The sequence below is a fragment of the Microtus ochrogaster genome, chromosome 17 (assembly GCF_000317375.1).
Source record: "Microtus ochrogaster isolate Prairie Vole_2 chromosome 17, MicOch1.0, whole genome shotgun sequence".
NCBI lineage: Eukaryota > Metazoa > Chordata > Mammalia > Rodentia > Cricetidae > Microtus > Microtus ochrogaster.
In genome coordinates, this window is record NC_022019.1 from 8,086,867 (window position 1) to 8,094,092 (window position 7,226).

The window sequence follows — 7,226 nt, forward strand, 5'->3', positions numbered from 1 at the left end:
CCCACCTGGGTCTGACAGTCTTGTGGATGGTGGACCAACCCCTAAGGCTGCTCCCCCACCCCTGCACTTTTTCCAGAAGTTCCTGGTTTCTTTACACTTCTGTTTGTTTGTTTTTGAGACAAGGTGGCTGTTGTTCCTGGAACTATGTAGCTGAGGTGGGTTTCCTACACAACATCCTCCTGCCTCTGCCTTTTAGTGCTGTGATTTACAGGTGTGGGACCAAGTCTCACTTCCTGCTGCATTTCCTCCTGTAACCCGGGCTTCCCACAGTCCGGTGACTGTGTTGCATTGATTTGTTCCGTATAGTTTATTGTAAAGCATATCACAAAGGCTACAATTGGTAGAGAGGAGACCAAAGCTTCCAGAAGCCTCCCTGGGCTTGCACCCTCTACAGTCTCCCTCCCACCTGTTTAGCAATGCAGACGGTCATCTAAACCCTGAACCCTGTCCTTTGAGTGTTGGGGAGATTTCCCTGAGAAAGTGTGATTGAAGCAAGGACAACGGTATTAAAATATGGTTGGACAAAAGGGTCCAATCTCACAGCAGCAGCAAGGGTGGGTACCAGTCAGACTCCAGGGCCTCAGCAGGCTGCTCAGCTGCTCCACACAGCATTCCTTCCTCTAGGGCATGGACAAGACTCTTCTGGAATGAGGAGTATAACTTACTATCTGTCAGGAGAGGTCAGAGGATTTCTTTATGACCAGCTAAAGGCAGGATGGGGGTGGCCTTGGGGAAGGAGTTGTGGATCAGCAACCACGGGAGAAAACCAATACACATGTCTTAACATCACACGCAGCTGTGCACTAGACTCATTTTGTGTGGCCTTGTGAGGCAGGCCATCAACATGGGGTCCCTACCCTACCTTCTTGCTATTTTCAAGGAAACGTCATGGCTTTGGTGTAGGACTCTGGTCCAATGACTTCTCTCTGCCCCACATGCACACACCATATGAATACTTGGTTGGTTTCTTTTGGAGCCTAGGAAAGAATATTGTATTGCCAACCGCTCATGTTTGACTATTCATGTTGACACAGACTAGCATTATATTACAAATTGAGGGCTAAAGTGACTCTATTTGTATTAAATATTTTAAATCTTATTTTGTTATGTTTTAAAACAAGTCTTGTATAGCCCATGATGGCATCAAACTCCTGATGCATTTGCCTCTAGCTCCCGAGTGCTGAGAGTTGGGTGTTTGCCACCATGCCTGGCTTGTAGGAGAAATCTTGACCCACCAAAACCACCAAATAAGGCCATTAAAAAAATCAGTGTGGTTTCAGTTTTTTCAAAAAGAAAACAATTTTTTTTGAAGATTGAAGTATCCAATATGTAACAGACAAAACTAGGAATCTCTTTACAAAGGTGAGTGAGGGATGCGGTGTACATATAATCTCAGCATGTGGGAGTCAGAGGCAAGAGGATCTCTAAAACTTTAAGGCTGCTTTGGTCTTCATAGCCAATTCCAGGCCAGCCATGGCTATTCAGCTAGATCCTGTCCCAAAGAAAACAGCACAACACAAACGGACTGGGGATGGTAGAGTGCTTGCCTAGACTGCCGAAGGCCAAGTGCCGCCAATGCCGGGCATGGTGGTGCATGCCTGGGACCTCAGCAGCTGGGAGATGGAGGCAGTGAGACTGGAATTTAAGTTTATCGTTAGCCACACAGCGAGGCTACCCGGGACATAGAAGGTGTGGGGTGTGTGCTCTCTTCAGTGCCACAGGTGAGGATGACAGCTCGAACGGATGATAAAGGAAACAGGAAAAGAAGCAAACAAGCCATCTGATTGTCAGCATTAAATAAAGCAAATGCTGTGGCTTTAAAATGAATTTTTTAAAACTTAATGGAAATTGCAAAGTGTCTTCTTCAAAATGTAGCAGCTGGGTGTGGTGGCACAGCCTGCAGTCCCAGCCTTCTGGAGGCAGATGGGCTTTATCAGGGTTACAGAGTGAGTTCTGAAGTAGCCTGGGCTACAGAATAAGATCCTGCTTTACTGTGGTTGGGCAGGTTTTTTTTTTAAAACCAACTTGTAGCCAGGTGTCATGGTTCATATATGTAATCCTAACATTTGGGAGGTGGGTGGTGGGGACAAGAGGATTAGGAGTTACTGGTCATCTTTAATTACATGGTAAGGCCAAGGCTAGCCACACACACACACACACACACACACACACACACACACACACACACACACTACCACCCCAAACAAAAAACACCCTACAAAAACAAAAGTCTCAATAACGAGTATTTAAGAATGTCACTTCTCTTGGAGCTCCAGTGGCACAGTGGCTTAGCCCATGGCACTCAGACCAGTGTCACCTCTTCCTCCTGAGAAATACTAGAAATTCCATAAGTCAATAGCATAAATAGAGATGTAAGTGAACTGTTTTTATTGTATTCTTTTTTTCATGTCAAGCATCTAAATTGTAAATAAATGATTCCATAAAAGGTACAAAAATATCCCAGGAATGAGGATGGGAATAGATGTTTGGAGGGACAGCGCTGTGCCACCTTTGCCTCTTGAGGTTCTGTGATATCACCTGAGGCAGCACTGCTTTTTAAAGCAGACAGCACTAATCTCTATAAGCAGAACACTTAAGCTCCAGGAACTGATCCCTCAGTACACTGTGCCCTCTGCTCCCCACTACTGCCCAGTATGCTGTACCCCACTGCTCCCCTCGACTGCCCAGTACGCTGTATCCCACTGATCCCCACAACTGCCCAGAATGCTGTACCCCACTGCTTCCCACAACTGCCCAGTATGCTGTACCCCACTGCTCCCCACAACTGTTCAGTATGCTATACCCCACTGCTCCCCCAGACTGCCCAGTACACTGTGCCCCCTATTTGCCTTGGGAAGGTCTCTAGGTATAATTTGTTTGGGATCATTGTGGAGACCTCTTATCTAGCAGAGTGAGCACATGTAAACAAAACAAAAACCAAAACTTTAATTGGATTTTTAGGGGGAAATGAGCCCATTTGTTTGGCAGAGATGTTGGAGGTTGGAAAGGAACGTCCTTTCCTCTGAACACAGTTACTTCTGAAGCAGGGAAACTCTTGTCCGCTTCATGTCTCTCCTTTCCCCCTCTCACTTCTCCTGTCTTCCTCTTCAGGAATGTGGACAGTCGCCTGCTAACGGATAGTTTTTAAAGACTGTGCTCTTGGGGAAAGCACTGAAGAGAAAGTGGTGGTCATTCGACAGCCGGAAGCAGGAGATTAATTGCTAACATCTAGCTGCCACACATTCTACATTCTGCTCTCACCTCTAGCCCTGTAGTGACTGTCCCCTGGGCTCTGTCAGCTTCTCTGCCTGACCTTCCTGAGTCTTCTTCCCCCACGTTAAAAGCAGCTCTTGGAACCATGTTGTGTGCAAAATACCTTAAGTACTGCAGACTTCTGGGCTTTCTTGGAAAGCACACTGACATTCCCATTCAGATATTTTACATGAGTCATGGAATGCCTTTTCAATTGTGTGGGGTGACTGGGTGGGGCAGGGCAGGGTAGAGGCCATTAAAAGAAAACCTCAACAGTTTCATCTTCGCCCTTCATGGCGGACATCTGTGGGAATGTGTGTCCTGTGGCCAGTGGCGGGACTTGACAAGTAGGTACTCACCTTGTGCCCTGTTCTCTCTGGGAATTGTCCAGTGATCCAGCCTGCTGGAACTGTGCAGATTCTCCAGAGTGCAGTCCCAATACGTCCTCAACAACCCAGCTAACTTTTCCTATGTATGAGACACTGACGTTTGTCTGTGAATTGTAAGTGGAAACGTTCCGCCCATAGTTGGGGGGTGCGGGAGAAGGCAGTGTTGAAGTTTAGCCTCACCTGTTAGCTGCGGCTTCTGCCTGGACTTGGAAGCTGGTGAGAGTTGGGCCAAAGATTTGGCTCAGTTGCTAGGCCCCGGGTTTGATCCCCAACACTGAGTAAAGCTAGCATGGTGGCTTATGCCTGGGCAAGGAGGTTAGGAGTTCTGAGTCAGCCTTGGTTACGTATTGAATGGGAGGCTAGCGTGGGCTAAGGGACTCTGTCTCAAACAAACTAAAGGAGGAAGCTGATTCTGACAGCTGTTAAGAATTGTGTGACTGGGAAGTTCTGTCACAATTTACTTCCCAAGGGTTCACCATTTGATTTTGTTGCCCAAATCTAGTCATCCCTGTGGTGTCGGTTGTGTATGAGCCTTTTTTGTTAGATGTGGCAGCCCCACTCCCTCCTGACAAATAAACCCAAACAAACATAGTAAATCAGCTCCTTTGGGACATGTGGTCAGAGTTTAATTAGTTAGAGGCAAGCAGTGAGGCCGGACAGTGCAAATACTTCACATGTAGTAGCTTTTTATAGAAGTACACCCACAGCGGGCTGACTGGAGAAGCAGGGAGGTGCGGACCAGAGAGCCGGTGCGGATCTACATTTCTCTGCCATAGCTGTTTGCCCCATCTTTGCAGCCCTTCAGGGCAAGGATTACAGCCTGTGGGCGTCTGAGATCCTGACTAAGATGGCCCACTCTCTTTTATAGACCTGGGCTACCTTAGTGAATGACAGGAAATTGAGCCCAGCGCGTGACATGGACCGAAGCCTGAGGCCCGTGACTCCCTCCGTCTCATACAACTTGGTTACCACAGCAAGAGCAACCAAATGTCAAGCCAACAGGCCACTGGAAACCCTTACATAATTGCAGGAGGCTTGGGTTTCCTGTGGTTCAGATTTTCTTGCCTCTGTCATGATCAAACGATCGGGAGAAAGGCATAGAATTGCAGAGGGGAATCTGCAGGGTGGCGCACAATGAGCCCATTCTTTCCCAGCTCATACAAGCCCTGCCTCGGTCTTCACCTCTGGCTGGACTACAAGGCTCCATTTAAACCGAACCCACCTCGCAGACTTAACTGATCCAGGAGTGACTCAGTAGGAACAGCCAGCTACTGTAGCTCCTTTCCCGTTTTGATAAGCGGACCGAACACAATGGGCTTTACAGTTCTTAAATGACTCCATTCTTTGCTTCTGTGTATGAGATGGGATGCTTATATGGTTTTTCCTGTAATAAAATTTCAAGTGGCCTGATTATAGGTTTAAAAAGTATAAACAAACACAGTGTGGACCCTTTCTCATCCCTGGATGGGATGCTGGGATTCTAGGCTGGCTGACCTCCTCTCCCCGGATGGGATGCTGGGATTCTAGGCTGGCTGACCTCCACTCCCAGATGCTGGGATTTTAGGCTCGCTGACCTTCACTCCATAGATTAGGATGCTGGGATTCTAGGCTGGCTGACCTCCTCTCCCCAGATGGGATGCTGGGATTCTAGGCTGACTGACCTCCACTCCTGGATGCTGGGATTCTAGGCTGGCTGACCTCCACTCCATAGATAGGATGCTGGGATTCTAGACTGGCTGACAGTTTTATCTGTGAGGAGTGATTCTGATGTCACTTTGACACTAAGTTTCTACGGTTGGGCTCTTGAGTTTCTTTACACTACCTTAACTGTTGCATACATGTAATGTTCCAGGGAAATTGGCTGGGTGTTAGAGTCACTGGAGTGGCCAAAGTGCCAGTGTGATTGTGTTGATTGGTGTGAGTCACTAGGACAGTGGTTCTCAACCTGTGGGTCATGACTCCACCGAGGGTGGCATATCAGATATCCTGCATATTAGATTAGGTATTTACATTACGATTCATAACAGTAGCAAAATTACATTCATGAAGTAGCAACGAAATAATGTTATGGTTGGGGGGTCAGCACACAAGGAACTGTATTAAAGGGTCACAGCAATAGGAAGGTTGAGAACCACTGAGCTAGGAGATGGGGGATCCTGGCATCGGTAGGATGCCAAGTGTGGAATGTACCCGTTCTTTTTAAGTAGTGACAATGCACTGTGGCTCTGAACTTATGGATGGTAATTCTGAGCTTAAGGAATCACCAGGATGCTTGTGAAAAATGTGGGTACCTCAGTCCCGCCTATACAAGGTCCGGGGTGGAGCTTGGGATTTTTAGTTAAGGAGCACCTCATTGATTCTAATCCTTGGCTTTCGAGCCATTGTGAGAAGAAAGTGAATGTCACAAAGGTTATGGTGGAAGGTCTCTGCCTCCCAGGTGAGCAGGGACCCACTTTGCTAAGAGTGACCCTCAGTGTGATCCCCGTGGGTACGGTGCTTCCATCCAGAGCAGGGTGTCCCCCTCAACTCCAAGTTCCCAGCAACACCCCTCACCTGTGGCCAGCCTGGGCTGTTTGTGATTGCCATCTCGGTCCCACCCAGCCCCGCAATTAGAATTTCAGAGTGCTTGTTATCAGCAGTAATTAATCCAAATTCACTCCGCTATCTTTTCTATCCGGGTGCCCACCCCACTTAGTGCTTTGCAATTGTTAAAAACAAAGGACTGTTTCCAGAGGACTCCCAATTAGGAATGGGTCCCGGAGTGCCTCTGGGAGTTACAGGTGCAGTGCGTTTGTTCATTTTCCCTTGAAGATCTGGATGTGATGTCGGGGCAGATAGGATGAAAGCACTCGTGTTATAGCAGTTCGCTCGAGGGCCCCTGTGAGTGCTGCTGCTGCTGTAGGATTCTTCTCCTGGACGGACTTTTGCATCGTGAGAATTCTCAGTTGGCAGGTTCCCTGCACCCTGGTTCTGGGAAATGGAGGCAGAGTTGCTTCCAGATGCTGGGCAAATATCTTCCCATGGAACTGACCCCAGCCCAGGCCTCTTAGGGTGAGAATGTTCAAACCTGTCTAAAACCAGTAGTGGAGCGAGTTCTGCAACTGGATGATCTCTTCTCACCTCTGGCAAGGTCCATGGCTGCGGTTCCACTAGCAAAACAGAGACCAATAAGAACATGCACATTTACTTAATAAAGTTTTATGTGGCACCACACTAGTCGAAAGTGAGGATCCAAGAAACCCCATGTGGTTTTCCAGCTGGTAAGATGAAGAGTGGACAGAGGGATTCTGACCTAAGGAGTGAGCAAGGGCCTTCTGGGTAGGTTCGTCCTATCTGTTTCCCTGTCTTCCAAGCCAAGGTGCCCCTTTCCTCTTCTCTGTGTGTGCAGGGCACCTCCTGCAGAGTCTTGTGACCTGCTTCTGGGAAAGGCAGAACTCTATTTCATAGCCTTTTGCAGAGTGGGGTTTGGGGAAGAAAACCAGTAAAACTTCCTGCCTCTTTGGGGGAGCCTGGGATGTTCAACTTTCTAAACCTGGATGGAGGTGGGCGGTCCTTGGACTTCCCACAGGTCAGGGAACCCTGATG

General features: G+C 48.0%; 1 protein-coding gene across 1 annotated transcript in view; it reads left to right on the forward strand.

Annotated features, from left to right (window-relative positions):
• The window catches only part of Cryl1 (crystallin lambda 1), a 110,441-nt gene that overhangs the window by 69,016 nt on the left and 34,199 nt on the right, over positions 1 to 7,226 (forward strand). The window lies entirely within an intron of this gene.